Here is a 25,856-nt window from a genome sequence, read left to right as displayed (position 1 = left end):
GGATTCACTGAAGTCGACTAAGCAAGGCAAGCCACAGTAGAATATTAATACAAGTGGGCCACACATTACAAAAACAAAAAGATAAAAAAATAAACAATAAGGAAGGTAACATATACCCCCATTTAAGCTAAAGTAATGTGCATGATTAAAGGTCTGCTTTAAAAAAAGCTATAATCCTTAGCACTGGGGACCTCAATCCAATCAGGGTCTGCCCCTAAGGGATTTCGGTCTTTGATGCCCAGCATTGGTGTTTAGTGGGTAGGTGTTGCTTTCAGTAGCTCTACAGGATTCGTGTATATGGAAAGCAAAGTGAGCCAAGCAAGAATAAGACTCCCTAATCAAAGGAGTGGCTGACCTGTCATCATCTGATCACAAAGGAATAATGGGAGATCTTCTTCCCACCCTGTTTTAGGCACCACTCTGGAAAGAAGATGGAGCTGGAGCACAAGGAGGTAGAAACAGACACACACATTTGCAGTATGTAGGTATGTATGGTATTTAAAACATATATTAGAAATAGCAGAAGAAGAAATGATTGATATACATCCAACAAATACATTTATAACTCCATATTACATTCACGGTTTTGTTAGCACTGCAATTTAGATGTTCTTGAACACTCATTAGCAGTGTGCCATCTGCTTGTAACTGACCCCATAATTGACATTTAAACTTTTTGCTCTTCTAATTTGCATTGCTTCATTGTTAACCTAACTAGTCAATGCTTTAGTTTTTTGCTTTTTTTGTGCATTTTATATTGTATCTGGTTTGTTTCTGAGTTTCCATTTTCATAACATAATGATGATTTTGATGCCCCAGCTGTGGCTGATGGCAGCACGGTTTCCAAAAGGGACAAGTAACTTTTGGCTGTATATTTTGTGAATGAATATGTGCACCATGGCACAGGAGGTTACCTGCATTAGGATTTGTCACTTCCAGTTGCACAGCAGCAGTCCGCTGACCTGCCGTCTGGTTGGCAGAAAAACCGCAGGTGTTAAAGGACCCCAAAGCTGAACTCCAAAGAAACAGCCACTTTCACTGAAATACATATGTGCAAATGGTTATATCTGCCAAGTGATCTGGGGTTCTGACCAGGAGGGTTCAGACAAACACCTGTTCTAATTGCATTTAATAAAATAATGTACCTGTTCTGACTTACATACAAATTCAACTTAAGAACAATCCTGCAACCCCTATCTCGTATGTAAGCCTGTAATGCTAACTTTGTGTTACTAAATCCAGAGCTGCCTCTTACATCTGTCCAGAGTTCAGCTTTAAACAAAGCTATAGCTTTACTTTATAGTCAAGGAAAGGGCTATCAACAAACTTTAGTGCATTCACCAATTTTTAAGAATGACCGATTTCCAGAACCAACCAAATATTTCGAACACACCATATACAGATGTCAGGTGTCTGGTAAAAAATATACGCTACATAACAAAACATAATCAGAATTTAAATCCGTGTGTTGGCGGTTATATTTTCCCAGGTGTAGTAAACAGAAGATCGCCCTTTGAGGTTTCCTTTTATTTATGTTCATGCTCCACAAATATTTCCACTTTCAATTTAAATATTACTACAGGAGATAATTAAAGAATAAATATAAAAAGGAATTGGAACTGTCTTCCCGTGTAATGTTACAGTCTTGTGTATCATCGGTTTAATGATAAAAGGTGGAAATGTTTTCTTTTAGTCCCGCACAGTACACTGACAATTTCACAGCCGTTTCAAGCACTGTTTCCTTGCCCAATCAAGCTTCATATCTCATTTCAGTACCTGGAACTCAAGGCGACTTCATGACTTCACCAAGGTCATAGTAAGACAGTTCGCTGTAAGTTGCATCTTCCTGATTTCAGCCAAAGTCTATTTAGCCTCTGGTCAACCCCTCATAAATGCCAATTTGCCTTGATATTTTTTATGGTGATTAGATAAATGTGACTATATTTATTGGATACACTGTATGTGATGGGTTATGTTCCTGACATTAGAGCTGAAGATGCAGCTAGTAAAAAACATGTGAACTGTCATGAACTTTAAAATGTGAGCCCAGCTGAAAGTGACTAGTTCATGGTGAGGTTGCAGTGCAGGTATCTCTTCCTCCTACCCATGAACCATGCCTGGTGGTGAGATGCTACATGTAGGCTATGAATTGGGGTGGTAGTAAGTTATTCAGTACTGGACACTGTAAAAAGTTTGAATGCCGGTTCAGTATGAACAGGAGCATTGGTTGGAGTGGTTAGCAAGGTGCCAGCCATCAGACACCCCCTCGGGAACCACTTCAGTGTTTTTCACTCTTCCTCCAGAGGTTGCTAGGGGGTCCTTGAGCAATGAGCAGTTTTTGACTCTCAGGTCAGTTTAAGTGACACCAATTATATTTCTGGCTATCTGTAAGGGTGACATTCTTCCCAGTGGCCAGCAATAAAAGAGACATTCTTGCTACTGACCACCAGGTTAATGTACTGTGTGCTGTGAATATAGTAATAAAAGTCAAGGTTCCCTGAAGACCCAATGGTAAAAAAGTAGATAAACATTAACTTAGAACCCAGGAAAAGCTTTTCTGATTAAGCCCTCATACGTCAGAGTGGCTCCATCATTCCTCTGTTCTGTTCCAGCAACAATCAGGCCTTACAGAGGCTAATGTGCATCTTTCATCAAAGTTGAAATGATGTTGGCTTTGCCAAATGCTTGGTGGTTTATGCTTTTGCAATATTTCTTGCAGAGGTGTGGCTATGGTGCAGCCATATTGTGGCTTTATTTAAGTCTTAAAAGTCTGTGTAGAACACCAGACCTATAATACACATACACGATGAGAGACTTTTAATTATTTTGCAGTAAAATAATATTCTAGGCATTTTGTAGAGGTGAACTTTACACATTCATTTTTTTTTACGTGTTTTGGGGCAGAGGCTGCTTCCTCAGGAGAAAAGAGCTCTATGGAGCAAAAGAGTTCCTATATTAAATGGACTCAAACAAATTAAGTGAACACATGATACATTGTTTTTGATATGCTTAACCAAAAGAATCTTTTAAGGAGAACACTTTAATGGTGGAAGGTGCTCACGAGTGGTCTGCTGTGCACACAATGCTTCTGCAGAGATAGTAAGTCACACTACATCAACATTGAAGAAAAAACATTTTTTCAGCTGATACTCTGAGATCTTCCTCAAGACTAAGGTGTCTTTGGTACATTAAGTGTCCTCCAGGCACTTTATTAATGTGCCTCTTAGTGCCCTAGGGTGGCTATGCTCACCCACCTAACTATATCAGCACAGCAGAAACAGGACAACTACAAACACCCCATTGAGGGTGCAGGGTTCTCCCTCCAAATTAGATGGGAATTCTGTTGTTGATAACAATAGGCATATACATAACATTTTAAATGGTATTCCAACCCAACAGGGAGCACCCAACAGAGTGCCTATTACCTACTAAACATAACCTGACGACTAACTGTTTCTTCTGTATGCTTTCTTATACATATATAATGCTCTACGTTTTATGTTCCCACCAGATTGCAATTATAGCTCCTATGAGAAGTTCCATATGGTGCACCATGAAGTTTTACCATTGTTTATGGCCTTTTACACCATCCTTGATAGTTTACTCAACCTAACGGGACCTTTGCGGCTTTTACTCTTGTTTTTTATTCTGCTGTGTTCTGAAAGAACATTTGCTTTGAGCATGGAACTTTCCATATAGAGAAATAGGCAGCACACCAGGCTTTTCTCTGTGTAATTAATGCAATCTCAGCAGAGCTGGCATACACTGTGTTTAAGTGAGAATACCATTAACATCTGGGGTTGTTAGAAGATTTGAAAAGATGACAGAACTGGGGCATGTGCTTACCAACAGCAGCTAATAATGGAAGAGGGAGCTGTTATATAATGTTCATCCCTGCATTCAACACACTGTAAAATACACATATCAAAAGGCCTTTTCCATGCATAATCACTACATTCATGTGCTTAGGGTCAGATCTGTTGTTGCTGTGTATTTTCATTAGGAATTGAAAAAAATATTCTTGAGATTTGATGCCTAGATCAAAGCAGATCCTTCTTTTCGAATGTTAACTCTTAAGAGACTCTGAGCTTGATGGATATGTGAAACAAGGGAAAATAATAAAATATACTGGTGTAACATTATGTACCCTGGTCAATGACCTCCAGATGGCTTCATAGGCTACACATAGGTTGTCATTGCCTTCTATCTGTGCTGTAATTCCTAGGCACAGACTTCAGGACTGGTTCTTTTTCTGGTTGTTAGTGAACATAACTGGGGTGCACAACTACAGAAATTAGGTAGAAGGTGAGGAACTTAGGGTACCCCAACTCATTCCCCCATTGTACTTGATTTGAAGGAAGTGTCCCTCCTTCACATCCAAGCATCAATTTCCTTTGTCCAGATCCAAGTCTCCCTGAGCCTCTATCCTCTTCAGGCGTCCCTCTTTTTGGTCTGATATATACACCACTACACAAAATGTTTTATTTACTAATAAAAGTGTTATTTGTTCTAAACCTCTCATCCAGCCTCTAAATGATTAACTTTATTATTCTGAAAAGCTATTAAGAAAATCTATTACAAAGGAAATGCCCTTGTGAAAAATCAAAATAAGTACATTTTTTAGCATATTCATTTCCTGGTCCACAAACAAAAGGCTTGGTAGGGGTGTATAAATGGCTGATATAATTTAAGGTAAAAAATGACCCTCTTTTCCATTCCCTCCCATAGTTTTGATGCTAAAGAACACAGGGGGGGGGGGGGAATTTACTAAAATAATTTTAGCTGTTCACTTACCTTAGGGATTATTACCTTACAAAGGATAATTTATTTATCTTTGTGAATGCAGTGAAGCACTGAGCTAAGTGAGGTATTCTTTGCCGGAGATAATTCACTTTGCTATGTGAACAATCTATATTATTTTAGTAAATCAACTCTACTGTAATAAATGCAGGTTTATTTTTCATTGTTCTCTCTGTTCTTATTGACTAAACTGGCTAGTGAAAACTTACTGAATTGTAGATCTTTGGAGTTCAAGGTTCAAATAGTATATTGGTGGCACTTTCTTTAAAACAGAACTAAACCCCCCTCTCTTTTTACATCCAAAGTTGTCATCTTGGAATCTACATAGATCTGCAGTTATGGTCCTGCACTTTATCAGCTATGACCCCAACAGTCCTAGGGCCTAAAAATTTGGTTGAAGGCTGGCATAACAACAATGGCAACTTTCCTCAACTCTACCAAATTTGCCATACACATTAGCAGAATGCAGATAAATACAAGCAAAAAAAAAAAACAACAAAAGTATCTTTGACTAAGGATTTATTGACATTTACTGAACATTTCTAACTTGAGTATTCTTTTTGGGAACAGTTAAATCAGTGGTTTAATTAGACTTTAAGTAAACCAGCACTCTGCATTTGTTCCAGAAGAAGAGACTCCTCCAAGCATACAGCCCCATTGGACAGAAGCCCAGGCAAGAAAACCTTTGGAGAAGTTGTCTAAAATATTTATCACCTCGTTAGCTCCCACCACTGGGACACACTCCTAAGTAATGGGCTGGGCTGTTAACTATGCATTGTTTTGCCAATTAACTCTTCTGACATTGACTATATGGGCATTTGTTAAAGCAGCTGGTAGAAGCAGTACACAATCTGAGTTTAGACACATTAGAAATTAAAGACACAACCCTGACCAGCTGTGGCCTAAATGCTCTTTGATCTGTATCATGCCCTTGGCACATTTATATCACTGCCCAGTTACTATACCAGCAGTATGATGTCCCTCCAGTACACAGAGTGCTCTGTCCAGTTTTACAACAGCACAGTGTGTGCATTACTAAATTATATATTGATAACCTGTATATATGCGTTAAATCATTAGTGACCAGTCTGAAGTGATCATTTACCACAGAACAACATCAACAAATCAAATCACTGTTTCATTGCCAATTTCTCAGCAAAACCTCAAATGTTTCCAGACTCCATGATGCAGCCACTGCTAACATTTTTGTATATTCTTTTCAGCCTCCATTGTCCTTTAATTTCGCTAACACATTCCTCATTATTCATAGTGGATCCTCCTCACCACCTTCACAATTTGAAGACCACCTTAATGGAGATGTTGGGGACTGTATCTGGAGTTTTTTTTAATAGATGCTTCAACGAATTATGGGGAGCACTTCCCTTCCTCTGCCATTTACCTGTTTAGTTATGACCACCATTGACAATTTGTTCTGCCTCCGGCATTCTTGCGAAAATTTCCTCAAACTTCGGATGGGTCCGCAAAATTTAGGCAAACCAATTTCGCGATCTCATCGGAAGTTCCTGGAAATTAGTACAGGAGGATTATCAGGGCTGCATTTATTCATGCAGCCCTTGGAATCCTATGTGCGAACCCCCGCACTAGAGGTTAAATGGGGAATTTACACCGGCGGTTCACCCTTCCACTTTCGGTAAGCGGGAATGGCCGAATTCGCCGAGAGATTGAGTTTTAAAAACTCGCTCGCTCATTCCTAGTCATACACTCCCAGCTCATTCTTGCACATAATTCCCCCATAACCTCCTTAGAACAGCCTTACAGATGGAAATATAGATCATGAAAGCCACAAATTTGTAATTGCTCAAGGAATCCCTAGCAACCTCTGAATGAACCCTGGTTAAGCAGCACTGCATGGCTTGTTTGGAGGGATCGGCAAGGGTCTTCGAATCGTTCCCAACAACATCACCGCATCTTGCCTTTAACTCCTTTCGTGTCCTCAGCTCTAATCCAACCAGTAAGCTCGGTTTTAGATGGAGTTATGCAAAAAATAAAAAAGTCTACACTTCTAGACGGCAATGCAAGCAAGCTTCCCAAGATAAGACCCACATATGATGTTGAACGTTAATAATTTGAAGGACTAAAATCAAAAGAATAGAAGAGCTGGAGCAGGGACAACAAAGCATGGGAGGGATAAAGCTATTCAGAAAATAAGGTATGTTCTCTTGACTTGTTACAGCTTCCAATACAGGAAACAAGTTCAGACAACTGTTTAAGAATAAAGGTAAGGCTAAATATAATGTTACCATCCATTAGTAAGGTTATCGTGTGCTTTACATATTGCTACAAAATGTGAAAACAGACAGTATAGTCACCATGTAAGTGTATCCGACACACTACAATATGGAGTCAGTGCTTAGAGCCAGATTCCATATACACTAATACAAGCTGACATTCTGCTCTAGATGCTACTTTAGAATAGAAGTTCTTTAGTTTCTCAGGCACCATTTTTACACATGTATTAAATATAGATATGGGTAAGATCCCTGTAAATTAGCCAGAGGCTATACCACAATTTTATCGCAGCGGTTGCTAGGTCAAGTGCTTCAAATATCCTAGGACCTGAAAAAATAGCAAAATACATTAGCAAGAATTGTCTTAAGGATGCATAGTAAAGAACATGTACAATAAGTGCCATGTCTATACTAGACTGCAAGAACATACACTGCCTTTTATCAGACCACCTCCATAGTAAAAATGACGAAGAAGACAATGGAGGTGGTGAATATAATTATAATATTTAAGATGGACGATGTTTCAGGATGCTCAATGTTTAAGATGGTCTTTGGAGGACGTACCTCACTTTTTCTGAGCTCTAAAACTAGATTTTTTAATGCTCTCCAAGACTGGAGAAGATAGACTATCATGGGAGAACCTGGGTGATCCTAAGACATTGGGCCTGATTTAATAAAGTTCTCCAAGACTGGAGAAGATAGACTATCATGGGAGAACCTGGGTGATCCTAAGACATTGGGTCTGATTTAATAAAGTTCTCCAAGACTGGAGAAGATAGACTATCATGGGGGAACCTGGGTGATCCTAACACATTGGGCCTGATTTATTAAAGCTCTCCAGGACTAGAGAGGATGTATCACCCGGGTTCACTGATGAAAGTGTTTCCTCTCCAGCCTTGGAGAGCTTTAATAAATCAGGCCCATTGAATTGATTTCGTAAAAATCATTTGCTATTAGTTGGCAAATGTTTTCAATCCTGGACCAAATCCATTCCAGGTTTGTTGTATGACCCAGATTCTCCCATAATAGTCTATCTTCTTCTTAATAAATCGAGCCCATTGACTCAGAAACATAACCTTCTCTGATAAGATCTTGAGGCCACTAAAAGCTATTGAACTACATGCCCAAATCCATTTTTCACATATTCTAGCACATCCCTGATGACCAGCAAAAGTGGAAGATCATCAAGTTTTATGTAAATATGGAAAATATGAACAAAGTCTATGTATTTAGAGCCTAGGGGGATGTTAAAACTGCTGTACCACCATGCAACCTTTCTTCACCTGTTTTTGAAGAGCTGCAGGAACATTATAAAAGCCTTTGTGGCAATGCTTGCTTTTCCAACCACTTGATTGGTTATTCCCTTATGTCCATTAAATTAAGGGTTCCTTTCACAATACATGGCTTACATAGAAAAGTGTTCCTGTAAAAAAATGGAAGGTCTGTTGATAGGATGCAGGCCTTTAATTGTAGGATTGAGGTGTTGGGCGAAGAGAGTATAGGTGGGTGGGCTTTGCTGGAACAAATACTTCTCTTGCCTGGTTGACTTTAGAAACATTAGTGCCCTAGGTAATCGCTTCTCCCAAATACCAAACCTTGATTAAAAGAAAACTGAACTTTGAGTCAGTCCTCTCTTTGTCATTGACATTTCTGTCCTGTTGTCTCTTTAACCCAGAGGCTACAAAAGTATTTTTGCATGAAGGTACAAAGTAAAGTAATTTCATATGCTAAGTATGATTTAGACACTATTTCTCCTATTTTGACAGCGGCTACTGGAAAGAAAGAATTCTCAATGAAGTTTTATCGAAGCAGTGCTCAACATCTGCTGTGAAGCAGAACCATTAGATCTAATATAACCATTGAGAATTATTTATTAGATCGTCAGGAACACGGCTTGCCATTTTCCTTCATAATATCATATTTTAGGAGCAGGGAATTACAATGCAGAAAGTGACAGGCAACTCATAACTGGAGCGCGAAATAAAAATGAAACTTATTATCCAATAATGTGCAGACTTCAGTCCAATAATGGTATACAGTAGAGTATTTTATAACAGCAAGGGCAAACTAAAAATACGGACTATATACAGTAAAAAGAAGCAATATTGTACACATTGCTTTGATGCGCAATAACACGTAATAGCTAATAAGAAGGGAAATTTCTTGAGAAATTGGTTGTCAAATCATTTAAAGGTGACTCTTGCTTGGATCAATGTCTTCAATGAAGGACCTAAAATCGATATAAAGGCAATACTTTTTATTCTTTTGCTTATCCTCCCTAGCGGTTCATTTCTTTACTTTTTTTATGTCTAAAAGCGGTACATTGTTCTTCATGAAAATTTATTTTACAGTATAATATACTGGTATGAGTATATTAAAGTTTGAAACACAAAATCATGTAAAAACTGTAAATTGAATAAATTAAAAAATGTATATATTTAAAAAAAATTAATTTTTTTAAATTTAAAAAAATATATACATTATACTCATACTAGAATATATATATACTGTAAAATCAATGTTGTTGAAAACAATGTACTGCTTTTACACATAAAAACCCAATGTATTGCATTCAATACAGGTATTTTTTTGTTGAATGCAATACAAATGGATTTTGAACTTCCCGCCCCGCCCCGCCGGCAACGTAGACAGGTACCGACATCACCGGGAACTGCCCGGTGCAGAAGCAGGAAGAATAAGGAAGACGAAGATCGCGGTGATGGACGGCGTGGGATGCCGGCGGATCAGGTAAGCGCTCTATTTACTATTACCACTTTTATCAACTTTTTTCTACCCCGAGTCTCACTCGGGGTTACCTCTAGGGAGGTTAATTTTGTTTTCCTGTCTGTGGCCCCACTGATGGGATTCTCCCCATAATCAGTCGAGCTGGAAAGTGAGGGAATCTAATGTTTTACTTTGAGAGATTGTAAGGATTATAATCCCTATTACATTTTGCATTGCTATTTATGTCCTCTCTAAGTAAATTCATGTTGTAAGTTTACCTAGTGACTATTGCTAATGACATGCTAAAATCCTTAAATGCGCTACTGTCAATCTGAAAACTGAAATTGTGGAGATGCTTGTTATTCTAGTAACAAATGTCATAGCTCCCTGCTCACACATTTGTGATATACTGTGTATCTACCAATATGTCACAACAAACGTCTATAGATTTTCCATAGCTTTGTTCATTTTTGTGTTATAGGTTTTAATTATGTGTTGAGTTTCCCAAAATAGTGCAGGAGCCTTCTTTTGGTATGGTAAAGCACATAGAGGGCCCTGTTGATTTTAGTGACAACACAATTAATCACTTTCATGGAAACCCTTGATTTCATTGGCTGACAGAACCCAATCAAAATACAGAAAGGATGAAAAAAACAAAGCAACATGCAACAAGGTAAAAAGGCATAAGCAATTCATAAAACACATGTGGAAAGGTGTTAATTCCCACACTTTGGTGAGATTGGTTTGCTTAATTCAAGTCATTAATAGGATAATCCTATTGTACAAATTATTGTTTATAACCTGTTCTCACTATAGCTGTGCATTGTCATTTGCATCGGGGTTCTTTGCATTAGAGCTGCCCATTCATGTGAATAGACTGCCCAATGCACCACATTACACAGAACAATTGGCATGACTGTACATTGTTGCTTGCTTTGTCTATTGTGCTGCCATGCTCTGTGAGACGAGTTTCTGTGCCATTGACGATGAATGGCTGTGCAGTGCCATGTTGTATCAGTTATCACAGCACACTAGCAGGAAAAGGTCTTTATTCTTTAGATTTACCAAAACCATAAAAAACTAGGCATACATTAAATAATTTAAATACAATTTTTCATTCCAAATGATAATTTTGTACAACTTTTGACTGGTGATTGAAAATCAGTCAATGCCACTACCATACACTGCAGTATATGCACAATAGATTCTACATTTTCACCTAATAAATCTTTTAATTAATGAAAAAGTTTGTAAATGGCAGCATGGTGCCTCAGAGGTAGCACTCTGGCCCTTGCAACACTAGGTCCAAGGTTCAAATCTCGACTAGGTCAATATCTGCATGGAGTTTGCAGGTTCTCCCCGTATTTGTGTGGGTTTCCTCCCACAATCCAAAAACAATCAATTAGGTTAATTAGCTTCCCCCAAAAGTGTGTTAAAGACATATGAATATGGGACATTATATGGGAAAGTAGGGACATTAGATTGTGAGCCCCTGTGAGGGACAGTTATTGACATGACTATAGACTTGTACAGCGCTGTGTAATATGTTGGCGCTATATAAATAGTGTGTAATAATATTATGTGCACATATGTGCAGAACAACTCATCAGATACTTGTACAATTTATAGATAACTAGTCATGGTTCTATTGACTCTAGTCAATCAAATTCACAAATAAAGAATTCATTTATGGTTGGTTTTCTATAACCATCAAATGGAACAGTTGATTCAATGGGAAAGTGAACCTGTTCATGGCTCGCAGAATGTTAGGGCCCACCTGAACAATCCATTCAGTTTGCATGTAGTCAGACAGGTCTTTAAGCAACATGTATGGTCAGCTATATAACAGCAATACAATTGTTCTGTGCCATCTCAAGTCTTATTTTTCATTTCTTACCATACTTTATTATTGGTATTAAGGGTATTACATCTGCTACAGAAGACAAATCTGTACTGAAAAAGTAACCTGATTTTATTTCCAATGAGAAACATAATCTTAAAAAATGTGACTTTTCCCAATAAACCCCAAACAGAAGTTCAAGACTACAAAGTGATATTTCACTATTAGGAAAAAAATGACAAACAAGCTGCTTGCTTTGTTCAGCCACATAAGAGAAAGAACAAAGACATTGTTAATAAAAGGAAGGCAAATGAGAGAGCAGGGAATAGCAGATTCCATGGATAATAACATACACATCGATAAGCTTTTCATCAAAAGCATTGCTCTTTGGTCAAGAAAATTAAGACTTAATAGAAAGTGCAGGTTTCTTCACACTTTTTTTTTAGAAGAAATATTTTATTATGCTTGCTGTGCAAAGGTTTATTCCATACAAAAAAGAAGATTATGATCTTTTTAAATTATATGAGCATAGTTTATAAGCTGTAAAAGTTTTTAGGTTATCCCCTGACACCCCATTTACCCAGAGATGAAGCCCATATGGGGCTATGAACCGTCTAGGGACCCACAATGTTATCCGCATGTGATGGTACTCAAGCCCCTAGCACTGATGTTTGGTTGAAAGGGGAAAGAGTGGTTCTGTATACCTGAAAGTACAACACGTGTTATGGGGCTTATATGGGGAAGTTTCAGTATATATTTGTGATAAGTAGTAGGCAGTAGCTTCAAAGGACAGAGCCAAGGATACCTGTTTTGCATGCAAGGGTCTCCATTTATCAAGGTCATGATATAATTTTGAGATAAGAACCATTTCCAACATGCCAACATGACCTACTAACGATAAAGTTAAATAAGAACAAGTTTCCATACATTTTATTGAATCTTGCATAAATAGTTCCCAATTTAAAAATATGTATTCCAAAAAAGTGAATTTATTAATCTCTACTAAATGTAAATAGGGAATATGGGATAAATGAGAGGGTAATTGAAATACAAAGGCATTTATAGGCATGAGTGAAGACTTTTGCCAATTAACTCCGCGAACAGTAAAAGCTTCAGAATTAGAATCTATCTGTACCTGTCTGAAACTGTCCTCATGCCCAGCACGGTCATTATCTCAGCTTAAATTGTTAGGAAGTTTTGTTTTCCATCCTAATTTAGAGGTGACTAAGAACTTAGAAAAAAAAAGGAAATAAACTAACACTGCCTGGAATTGGCTTTTCCTTTAAGAGTTTGAGTTCATTTCTACATGGTACAAGCTGGGAATTGTGTGGCCGGTGCTTAGGTAGGTAGGTAAATCATAGTTATTAGGACCGCTGAAAAAGATCATAAAATTGAATATGACATAGAGTACCACCAATGGTTGTGGCACGACCACGTTATGTTTTATGGTACATGTATATGCATTTTCTTTGCTTTATTGTTTCTTGAACATTTTTTTGGCTGTTAACCCCTCTAATTTTTGTATGGTAAGAACAAATTGGACCTGATTTATTAAAGCTCTCCAAGACTGTAGAAGATAGAGAATCATGGGAGAACCTGGGTGATCCAAAAACCTGGAATTATTTTCTTAAAATCATTGGTTCACTTAGTTGGCAAATGTTTTCAAACCTGGACCCGAACCATTTCAATTTTGTTGGATCACCCAACTTGGGATAGTCTATCTTCTCTAGTCTTGGAGGGCTTTATTAAATCAAACCCACTGAGTTTTGAGAGTGATACATCTAGTAATTAAAGCAGTGCGTGAAGTCTCAGCAAAATAGTACCCAACAAAAAAAATGCCTTGACCTTGTTTGAAAATAGATTAAAGATTAAAGCAGTATTTCTCAACCTTTTTAATGTGGGGGAACCCCTAAATAACTGTCAGGTCTTTGGGGAACCCCTTCTATAAATATATCTACATCTCACAGGATATTGAGGTGGTGGTAGGAAGAATGCCTCTTACATTGCAGACCAGTGGCATATCTACCACCCGTACAGATAGCCAATGATCATTTGTATCAGTAAAACCAACCTGAGAGTCACAAACTGCTCATTTCTCAAGGAACCCCTGGCAACCTCTAGAGGAACCTCGGTTCCCCGAGCTTTGGTTGAGAATCACTGGGTTAAGGATTTCTGTACGTTTTGTCTGTGCTACTCAGTTATTATTGTCCCCAAGGGGTGTTGGGAACAATGTCCTGTCCTAGGGTGGCATAGCTGTTTCTTTATTGAGACAGTACAGTGAGTAAGCTTGGCCATAAGACAAGAAGTGTGTTTTGGCATGATGCACATTAACCTAACCTTATCCAGACAACCCCCATCCAAGTTCTTACTTATTACCACCAGTAATTACCCTCTTCTGGCCTAAAATCTTTTCCAAAACTATCTGAATGGGGAAAGACTTGCAATGTAGTGACTCTAGTGTAGAATGATTATTTTAAGAGTATTTTTTCCATTATTGGAAATACCCTCCACAGTGGAATGGAGATGCTTGGTATATCTGCATAAGACCCGGAAGTCTTTAGCAAGTAGAAAGTGCCCCTGTATGAATGTAGGCCTTCATTTTCTGTTTTAAGTCCAACACATATCTGGAAATGAATTTTCTTTTTAACAAGCTTGTTTATTCTTTTCTTTTTTCAGCCTCTTTATGTCGTGTTAACTATTCCAGACATGTAGTGTAAAGTGAAGTACAAAGACTTACTGTGCTGCCTGAACTTTGTATATGCTTCACAGACCGGTGCCTCGGTCAGTCTCTGAGTAATTTTTGTATTTGTGATGCCATCAAGAACAATATTATCAAGGAATGTGCAATGACACTCCATTCCATTGGCCTTCAGAATGGATGAGGGGAAAAAAGAAAGAAAAAAAATCAATTATACTAAAAGCTCTATAATTCCACTTTCTTTCAGAAAGGAATGCTCCAAGACTCAAGAATATTGACATGGCATTAGCTTTCTCACAGTCCTTTGTAAAGTGAATACATTTTCAGAGACATGGCCGTGTTATTGAATTGGTTGTCTGGTTATGAATTAATGCAAACATGCTTGGAAAAAACAGACATAGGGATGAGGTTAAACAAAGGTTATGCATCACTGTAAACAGAAAAATGGACGTTTTTTGTAAATTATTAAAAGTTTGCGTGTTTTTGTAAAAAAAAAAAAAAAAAAAAAAAAAAGAGAGAAAGAGAGTGTAAAAACATAAAAAGGGGAAATGTAACATTAGCAAAATATAAATGAGTTAAAAATATAGATATCTAAAAGGTTATAAATGAACAACACAGCATCAAAATTGTTAAAAAAATACAATACTGTGACAGCAGAATAAATTCTCTTAGGGGAATATGACTTATGATAGGGAGAATGTTTTAGGGAAAGAGCTTTATGGTATAAAAGAATATATGATGCAGTAACCTCATATACTGAGCCTGGGGGATCCTTAAAGTGGATCTAAACATAAAAGAGACCCTGTTGCTAATTTGGTAAAAATGTGGGTAAAAGCACAGAATAATCAAATACTTTATTTATATACTTAACTACAGTATTTTACATTTTTGGTAATAATTGTTATAAATTTGTCTTTAAATGAGTTTGAAAATTTGTCAGTTTTCTAGCATAGCCATTTTCTTTCCATATTAAAGTCCTCTCCCCATCCAGGAGTGTCCACTTTATTTCTATGCTGGCCAAAGCTCCCCATCTACGGGACCCTACGTAACCATTCATGTATTTTCCATAGGAGAAAACTACACTTGAGTCTGCTGGCTTTACATTCAAGATGGCGGCACCCATTATCAGTGTCAAGGTTGTCTGATGTCCACACAAGGGATGTTTTTACAGGTAAAATAAAGGCATAGAATACAAGGATTTCACATATAGGGACTAGTGTTGGTGTTTGATTTCGGGTCGACCCTAAAATGGCTGTTCGAATTCAGGTAGACCCGACCCGAAAAACACAGGATTTGACTTTGCAAATTCCTCTGTAAAAAAAATGTGTTAGAAAAAAAAGAGGCTTTAATGTTAAAGTAATTTATTGAATGTGTGTGATTTGTGTAACTAACTTTTATTTTTTTACAGGTTATTCCACAATGACAGGATGATTCCTCCTGTCAGTGTGGGATCCCCGGGCACTGGAGGTTCAATGAGGACAAGTCTCCCCATTCATCACCTCTAGTGTTCTGTGATTGGCTGAGGAAAGGTAAACCCTTATGACAGCTCAAGTGTCACCACCAGAATTTTCCTTTCCCCAGCCAATCACTGAGCACTAGAGGTGAATGAATGCGGAGACTTGTCCCCATTTAGCGTCCAGTGCCCGGGGATCCCATGAGAATCTCTATCCAAAAACACATACTTACGCTAGTTACGCTGGGGCTGCAAGAGAAATCAGGGGAGCAGAGCTGTCAGCTCTGCTCCCCTGATTGCTCTTGCAGTTCTTCACAGTCTCGAAAAATAACCCAAATTTCCTCCCCATTGACCTTAATGGTGTTTGAATTTGACGTTCGATCACGCTAATCGAATAGTGAGATATTCACTATTAGGGACTGATTTACCTAAGCTCTCCAAAACTGGAGATGATAAAATAGAGAACCTAGGTTATCCAACAAACCTAGAATGGATTATGGCAAACTATTTTAGATCTATTCCAGGTTTGCTGTATCACCTAGGTCCTCCCATGACAGTCTATCTTCTCCAGTTTTGGAGAGCTTTGATAAATCAGGCCCATAGGAAAATAGTACCGTATTTTTCGGACCATTAGACGCTCCGGACTATAAGACGCACCAGGTTTTCCGCACGGGAAAACAAGAAAAAAAAAATTCATTTGATTTCCCCTGAGATCCAGCGTGCGGCACTTGTGCCCGCCCATGAAGGCGGCGCCGATCGGCATTCATNAAAGCAATCGGCGCNGCCTTCGTGGGCGGGCACAAGTGCCGCACGCTGGGACACAGAGGAGGAACACAGACATTGGCTGCTATCTGCCTCTGTCTGTGTTCCTCCTCTGTGTTTCCCTGTCTTCCAGCGTGTGGCACTTGTGCCCGCCCATGAAGGCGGCGCCGATCGGCATTCATCAAACCAATCGGCGCCGCCTTCGTGGGCGGGCACAAGTGCCGCACGCTGGGACACAGGAAGAGGACACTGGCTGCGGGGACCGGCGGGGATATAGGTAAGTAAAAAAATATGCATTCGGACCATAAGACGCACCCTGATTTTCCCCCCACTTTAGGGGGAAAAAAAGTGCGTCTTATGGTCCGAAAAATACGGTCATTTTTAGTTCAACTGAATTTAAAGTAGTAAAAAAAAGCACAAAAAGCACTTTTAGCTTTTGATTAAAAAGTAGCAAAACACATTCCCAATAGTTATGGTAACCAGTATGGATAAGAGAATCAAAGTTCATGTGGTTAACCTATTAACAGAATTATCTTGCGCCAAATTTACAACAGGGATACCTGCAGAAATTCCACAAGGTTTTCCAGAGTTACAGCCAGATTGATAAATCTGGCAGAATGGTGGAATTAATGACTGAAGTCGATTGGTGAGAATGATGATTGACAAATATTAATGAGACTGAAAATGATTAGTAAGACCTATAATTTCTGCTAAGTAAAACTGATGACTAAAGATGACCAATTAAACTGATGACTGAAGCTAATTAGTGTGTCTGATTACTAAAGTTGACTAGTGAGATTTATAGGTGAGTTGATAAGGGACCCTGATGTGTGATGCTAAGTAGCGACTCTGATAAATGAAAATGATGAGCGATTCAGTCCACTGAGAATTACATTTGAGAGTGAACAGTGTGAGAGATGAATGGGACAGGATACATATTTAAGATTTGGTGAGTGAGGTGAATGGGCAATTAGGTTTAAAGGGTAACTATGACCAGGATTATAAAGAGGAATGAGGGGGGTGTGTAATGGATTTTGACTAACAAATCATTGAAAAGTGGAAGAATATGTAAAGTTTATAAAAATGAGAAAAATGACCAACAACTCTCTGCAGTTGGGCACAGGTGTGAGTGAAGTTTTAGGCAAAAGATGTGGAACTGATAATGGGCAACAGAGTAACCAGACATTTGAAGTAGAAGTAGTAGCTGTCTTTTGGGATCATCAGCCTAATTAGAGTCGTTTTTTGGGGGTTTTAAGGCAAGCACTCAACGACATAGATCAACAAAGCCATTGATGGCCTTTACAATGTCAGCGTTAACAATGTGATCACATGGCTCTGCTAGATAACAAAGCAACAATGTGATTTCTTTTAATTAAACCTGAGCTTTTTTGGTTTATTTTGGTCATTTCCATTTCTGATATAATCATTATATACCTGCCAATTGAGAATCTTTTAATCTTTGTGTAAAATATAAATATATATGGCCCTGGAGGAATGTAAAATCATAAAAGTAAATAACAAATTCTATATAAGCCTACAGGTCTCATCCAACCTCCCTATAGCTCACTATATAAAACGAATTTTTCTGGATTCTGGGTATGTAGAGACTCTAAACTACATTAGGCCAATTATTTTTATTATGAGCGACAATTTGCACACCTTATCCTACATTTACTGATTTAGTACATTGAAGGTTGTGTTGTATTTCTCCTGCCATACGGGCTATCTAAGTGATTTGCTAATTTTCATTATATGGGTCTATTTCAGCCTCATGCAACAGGATGGTAGTTTGAGCGTACAAATACAGCTTGTTCCTGCAGTCAGAATGGAACTGGTTGGAAATAACTGATTTTATGCTTGGCTGAGCCTCGTCTTGCTTGACTTCATGAGAACATTATCTAAGAACTTGCAATGGTAAGGATGAATTGCGGTGTGACTGCTGTGTAAACTGTTGCAGTAATATTAAGCAGATGTATTTTTAATATAGTGTGACTCAAGATCATTGGTTTTTTATAATAGGGTGAAAAGGGCGCGTCCCTCGTCTAGAAATTGACTAATACTACAATAACAGTTCAGTTAGTAGAGCGAATAGAAGAATATTGACGATATAAAAAGCACAGTTACTTATAGATACAATATAGCTATTTGGCTTTTGAGTTTAGTCCTGGCCATAATAAATCAAAGAATTACAATGTTATTACACATTATCTATTAAGTCTATAAATAAAGATCATTTCAATAGAAAAGCTCTGTAATTCTCCATTGGCCTATGTTCTATTTTTTTTATTCATTCCACTACTATAGCCCTAGACCTTCAGCATTCTATATGTCCAACAATGTTGGAAGCCTTTGTCACGTGCTGCGGACTGTGGTTTCATACACTGAACCCAACTGGTGTGTCCTGTATTGATGAAAGTTTTGGGGAATATCTGAATCTCCCAAAAGAATTCCAACTTTGCTGGAGGCTCATTTAATTCAGTGCACCACAATGTAGGGAATGTGAGTTGAATTGCAGAACACCTTGTTTGAGTTGAAAAATAACTCATAATATTACATGATGGTTGCCGACATTTCTTCTTCGTGTGAAGACCATTTCAACTATGACATTGGCTATACTTTAGATATACTGAATGCAAGAACTCATTATTGTATTTAAAAAAAACCTAAGAATAAAACAGTCCCCAAAGACATCTTTCACACTAGGATTCTTATTATGGTAATGTAAAATATTGTATGAAGGAGAACGAAGGTTATGGAAATCTGTTAGTGTTATTCTAAGTGCATGTGATGCATGAATGTAAAGCAATTTACAGAGAATTCTCTCATTTATATATAATTTCTACAGTTTGCTGGTTCACTCCTCATGGAAAGTGATGGATGGGCTTAATTTTATTTTAATTTCTCATACTTCAGACCGGTGATTTTATTCCTATTAAACAGAAATGAATAAAAATATGCAGTTGGTTTTGAATGGCGGTTTAGATCAATGCACGTCACGTTTTATGAGCAGCATCTGGTATAACCAAAATGAAGAAGTACCAAAAAAAAATTCAACTTTGATGGAATGACATTAAATTAGTGAGGCATTGCTGTAGGTCACCTTTGTCAGATTTGCATTATATGTTGTACATATGGTATACATATACCATGAAGAACAGACATTCTGTAATTTAGTCTTGTGTAGTCTTGTAGAAAAACACATGCTAGTTTACAAGAATGGCTAAGTGAATTTATTTGTAAGGATCAATTTCAGGATCTTTTTGTGCTTTACCACTTGTTTATTTCTGTTTGCAATATAGGTTTCTTTTCTTACAGTCTGTTTCTCACTCTCTATTTCAGTGTTTCTCAAATCTTTTACATGGAGGAAGCCTAGAAATTACTTGAAGGCCTTCAGAAAACACTAGGAACCTTCGGAGGAACCCGAGTTGAGAAACACTACTCTACTTACATGCCTTCTCTCATTTACCTTTTGTCCAAGGATTTTTCGAGATTATGGACATATGCATGCTCCAGGATGCTGCTGGTTTACCAAATTCAAAAGTTCTTGTATACTCTTGTGTACCCATAGCCTGTCTTTGTGTTTCCAATTTTTTGGTAATCGTTCAAGCTCCTGCTGCCTGCCTTTGCATTTGGATATATTGGGCTTGTTAAAGTTCTCCAAAGCTGGAGAGGATACACTTTCATCAGTGAAGCTGGGTGATCCAGAAGAACTGGAGAGTAATTTGCTATTTGTTAGCAAAAATTTTCAATCCTGGACCAGATTAATTCCAGGTTTGCTGGATCACCCAGCTTCACTGATAAAAATGTATCCTCTTCAGCCTTGGTGAGCTTTAATAAATCAGGCCCATGAAGTGCAATGTAACATAACCAAATCCAAAGGTTTGAAAACCGCACGTTTAGAATTCTTGTCCTTTTTTTTGTTTTAATATAAACATTCCCACCTATTTTGAAAGGTTTCAAATGCCCCATTTTTGGTACATGGAAACGATTCTTTGTATATTTAAACCGATTTAAGCCAGTCCGGTGGTTGGCTTACTATAAGACAGCAGGTGATAAGGCAGATTTCATACAGTACACCAACCACATGCCTTTTTCTGAAACGTCAAAGACTTTGAGAAGTGAACCCATTACAATTACTGCCAAAACAACAATTACCATATAAATTGTCCTAAACAAATTTTCTTCACATTTCTGTTTGGTTCTCTTTGGTTTCAGTCTTGGTACTTTCTATCATTTTAAGTCTGCTCCTTTTGTTTTATTGCTTCTGCCTTTATTGCTTCATCTTGAGCTACATTTGTGTCAAGCCTTTGCTGTGTGGTTGTCTTTGCTTTTATAGTTTGGTTCTGGTGAACTGCTGTTTGATGCCTTGTAATTCATGTTTTTATTCCTGGCAGCCTTTTCACCCTGTTCTTCAAGGTTTCCCTGGCAGTCTTCACGTTCTATTTGCCTTTAATTGATTGTTTGTCCTGCATCACAAATTACCAGTCAACCACTTGAGTTTTTAATTCATTGTTGCTTGCTTTTTCTTTGTCTGACCCTGCCTGAATCTTCTATTATTCCATCTCTATCCTGTCCCTAAATGTAAATACTTCTATATGTATATTCCTCTATAAATTCTTTTTTTGTATAGTCTAGATCAGTGTTTCTCGACCTTTTAAACATAGGGAAACCCTTGAAAAAACCTTCAGGTCTTCGGGGAACTCCTGCTATAATTAATATATATCTACAACTCACAGTACATTAGTGTGATGGCCACCCTTACAGATAAACAAAAATAGCACTGGTTTCACCTAAACTGAGAGGGATGAATTGCTAAATGGAAAACAATGGTCTAGAACAGGGGTAGGCAAACTACTTGGTCAATCCAGCCCAATCCCAGATGGCAGTGGTCGGAAACCTGTGGCTCCGGAGCCACTTGAAGCTCTTGAGCGTCCTTGTTATGCCTCACTTCCTTATTTACCGCGACCGGCATTATCACTTCCCCTGCCGGGGTAAGGGGACATTCCCTCTCCTCTGTATGCATTGCGGAGGAGAGGGATTTTCCTTCAGAGGCATTCCCTCTCCTCCATATGCATTGCAGGGGAGGAGGATTTCCCTTCGGGGGCATTCCTGGTGGGGGGCACAGGACTTGAGAGGGAGTCCGGCCTAGTGTCTCTTCTTGACTTCCTAAAATGGCATGGTAGCCAAAAAAGTTTGCTGACCCCTGGTCTAGAAGATCCTTGCTTGCTATAGGTATAGGGAAATTCAAGCTGTAAGACCTTGGGGCATTCAACTATCATTAGACCTCAATACATCATCCAAAAGATGATTATCTAAAGGAGAATACCTCTTTCTTGTCTGGATACCAATTCTTTCCCTGCCCTTTTTAGTCTTTATTTGTCTGTTTTTTATTGACCATCTGGTTTAGACCACAGCTCCTTGTCTGTAGTGGTTCCCTACCCCTATCTAGCACGTTGATGTTTATTTTAGCTACCAAATTCTGCCAAAGTTGTCCCTAGTCCTGGCATCAGACATTTTGAAATGCCCTAGCAATGACCAACATACCCTGCTGGCCATCAAAATTTTGTTGTCATGTGAAACATAAAGCAATGTATATGTCACAATAATGATCGTCTTAAAAAAAGATACCAGAATACAGATTCGAAGATGTAGAAAACATACATCATGCATGGCTGGTTTTATTATTATTAGTTCACAATAGATTTGTCTATCATTGTGGCATTATTTCGAATACAGACAGAGATGTTCCCATACCATTGTTCAGTACACTCTCTGATATGCCTGTATCCAACATGGAGGATATATAGGGTGTGGAGTGTAATCCAGGAGTTAGCAGTAGAAGTGAATATGAAGGAAGTGTTTCATCAAACCAGCAGTTCTCCCTAGAAGAGCTCAACGATTTAATATGAGACCTAAGTCTGTCAAAACAAGCATCTGAACAGAAAAGAACTGTCTGAGACCGGAAGTTAAAATAACGGTTTATAGGACAAGAGAGGTGACACTCCTACCATATTTCAGTGAAGATGGAGTGAAGATAGAGAACCATAAAGCCGAGCAGAAGACTGGCGGCTTTTCAGTTCAACTCGAAGTTTGAAATCTGTTTTACTGCATAATGGCAACTGCTATGCATCAATTCTAATTGGTCACTCAACAAAACTTAACGAAGAATATGAAAATATCAAAATGGTCTTACAAAAGCTTTGCTATCATGAACACCAATGGTCAATTTGTGTTGTTTTAAAAATGGTGAACTTCCTACTTGGACAGCGAAGTGGATACACAAAGTACCCATGTTTCATCTGCTTGTGGGATAGAAGAGCAAAGCAGGATCACTGGAAAAAAGTGACATGGCCTCCAAGGGAAAGCATGAAAAAAAAGGTGCAGCGAACATCATTAACGAGCCAATGGTTGGCAAAGAAAAAATCATTCTCCCTCCACTACACCTAAATTTGGGATTAATGAAGCAATTTGTTAGAGCTGTGAACAAAGGAGGGTGATTGCTTTAAATACATTTGTAGATTCATCCCTGGATTGAGTGCTGAAAAATTAAAAGCAGGAATCTTTGATGGACCCCAGATTCGGAAACTGATAAATGATTCAAATTTCACAAGTTACATAACTGATACTGTCATGGTTGGCAAGAACTTCTTGGGTAACCATAAAGCACAAAATAATGAAGAACTGGTACAAAACCTGCTCTTAAACTTTAAAAATTTGGGTGCTACTATGAGCATAAAGGTACACTATCTCCATAGCCATTTGTAAACATTTCTAGGAAACCTTGGCGATTTCAGTGAGGAACAAAGGGAGAGGTTCCATCAAGATATGAAGGTGATGGAAGAAAGGTATCAGGGCAGATGGGATAGACACATGATGGCAGACTACTGCTGGAGCCTTCAACGTGATTGTCCTGATCATCAGCATAAAAGGAAATCATACAAACAGATTTTTTTAAATGACTTCTTTGTGATTAGTTCTGTAAGTATACTAAATAGAGAATATATTGACATTAAGTATTTCAAAAATTTAATTTTGTATACGTAGACATATCTAGTTTCGTCTTGCCTAATTTTCATGTTTCATTAGTTTTCTATGAGGTTATTATTTAGGGTCATTATTTCAAAAATTAGAGCCAATCTAGCAAAACCAATACAATATTTGCAATCTGTGCATCAAACATAACCTAAAATGACTTCAATCTGTTTGGCAAGAAAATGGTTTTTGGCCAGTGAAAACAGACTAATCCAGATGATTCTGATTGGTTGTATTTTGTACAAAATTCTTTATAAAACCTATTAAAAGAATCCAATTGTTCTTTGTTGTCAGGCATATGGAAACTTGTGCAGCCGTGTTCCCAGCCAAAGCAGAAATTATCTTTTTGTAACTACAAACCATCCAGAGTCCCTGTCCTTTTTTTAATCTCCAGCCCAGCATGACTGCTCAGTCTTAGCTACAAGTAATCAGCAGTCTATCAGATCCAAGGAAACAGAAGTGTTGCAATTTATTGCTTTTCTTCTGTTTGACATAAACATTTAGTGCATTTCGTGAATTATTTACATTTTATTGTAATGTCTTCTTTTTTTATCTTTTCATTTAATTTGTGTTGGGTAATGAAGCTACCTTTGCACATTCTAAAGTGCATCCTCCACCCACACACTGAATGCTTGTCTAAAAAATAACATAGAACAATAGAACATTTGTCTAAATGTTCTCATCTAAAGTAAATGGAACATTTGTGCTCTTTGCGATGTACAGATCAGCAAGGTAACAACACACCCCAGTTTCCCCGCGCTGCATAGCTTTCAACCTGCAGTAGATGCTACCATCTATAAAATATTTGCTAAATCTTTTATTACCTTATTATTATTCTAAATCTATTATTACATGTGAAATGCTCCAGGACAAAGAGAATGGCGGCAAGAGAAAGTGGAACAATTACAAATGAGCTTGTTAGTCTGTTTCTCTTTTCAAAGTCCAATCAAAATGTGAAGCTCACCTTCACATTTTGAATGGACATTGAAAAGAGAAACAGGCTAACAAGCTCATTTGTAATTTTTCTCCTTTCTCTTGCCAGCATTCTTTGTCCTGGAGCATTTGCATGAGGAGACCTGTAAACACCTGATCCCACATTTCTAAAGCAATGCACAAAATGTGCTGTTGTGCATTGTCATTCGTTCTTAAAGCGGACCTGAACTAAAATATTTACTTTACATAAAAGGGTAGACAACCCTTTTTTATAAAGTAAAAATATTATTCTTTTTTTTTTAAATGCAACAGTGAAGCCCCCACATTCTGCCGCGGCAATCAAGACTAAATGGGAGTGCAGAGCCTACTGGGACACATACTTCACGCATTCCAGGAGGGTCTTGGCTGCTCTTTCTGTGTATGCCCAATCTTGGACAGGCGCAGAAGGGGCATTTTCTTACACTAAGGGGAAAGAGAAGACAATCTCACGCATACCCTTTTACTTTGTGTCATTTTCTTCTGGATAAACTTTTAAACTTTCACCGTGAGCGGAGGATTTTGTTTTTTTTACGTTTCCTTTGTATGTGGATACGAATAGTTGGAATAGTAAATAGGATTTACATACGTCTTTCTGAATTAACACAAACTAGCTACAACATCCTTATTCCTCTATTAATTGTGCGTTTTTCCCTCCATGAATATTTGACAATATCTCCATTCCATGTATTCTGGTAGTGAATGAATTCTTGATAAATACTAGATGTATAAGTATGTTTGCTCGTTCAACTTTAAATCTTCTATTCCCTCTTAAGAATGAAATGCCTAGGGTTAAATGTAGTATTAATAACCAAGAAAAAACAGATTACTTTAATACGGTCCTGTTTGATCTATTCCATTTCCTAAGTACAAAGCCCCTAAGACATCAATGGGCAGCTTACTGCTTTTTCTCTATACTAGCTTGTAAACACAACTGTAATGGTTTAATATTGAGCTAAAAGGCAAAGCAACTAGTTATAGTTGTTTGAAGGAATGATACAGCCAATGTGCCTGATTTACTAAAATTCTTCAAGACTTGAGAAGATGGGCCATCATGGGTGAACCAAGGTGATCAAGCATACCTGCATTCATTTTTTCAAAATAATTTGCTATCAGATAGTAAATGATTTCAATCCTCAACCAGGTCAAAGCAGATGATAATGAGAATTACTGAGAGTATATTAACATTGGAGATCTGCACTTACAGTCATAAAACATTACATTAATTTCAGTGGCTCCACAATTATATATATATATATATATATATATATATATATATATAGGCATTTAGTTGTTTAACGCATTGCACAGAGCTGTCACAGTGTGGAC

The 25,856-nt window shown here is 37.8% G+C and overlaps 1 long non-coding RNA gene across 1 annotated transcript; it reads left to right on the top strand.

The window, feature by feature from the left end:
* Positions 1-15,388: 15,388 nt before the first annotated feature.
* On the top strand, positions 15,389-19,951 carry LOC140338412 (uncharacterized). Its single transcript, XR_011922249.1, has 3 exons — positions 15,389-15,482; positions 18,294-18,440; positions 19,866-19,951. It is a non-coding gene; the product is annotated as an uncharacterized lncRNA (long non-coding RNA).
* Positions 19,952-25,856: the final 5,905 nt, after the last annotated feature.

Source organism: Pyxicephalus adspersus, chromosome 9 (genome assembly GCF_032062135.1).
Source record: "Pyxicephalus adspersus chromosome 9, UCB_Pads_2.0, whole genome shotgun sequence".
NCBI classification, from domain to species: Eukaryota; Metazoa; Chordata; class Amphibia; order Anura; family Pyxicephalidae; genus Pyxicephalus; species Pyxicephalus adspersus.
The sequence above is the reverse complement of the archived record's forward strand: the minus strand, read 5'-3'. Positions and strand labels throughout refer to the sequence as shown.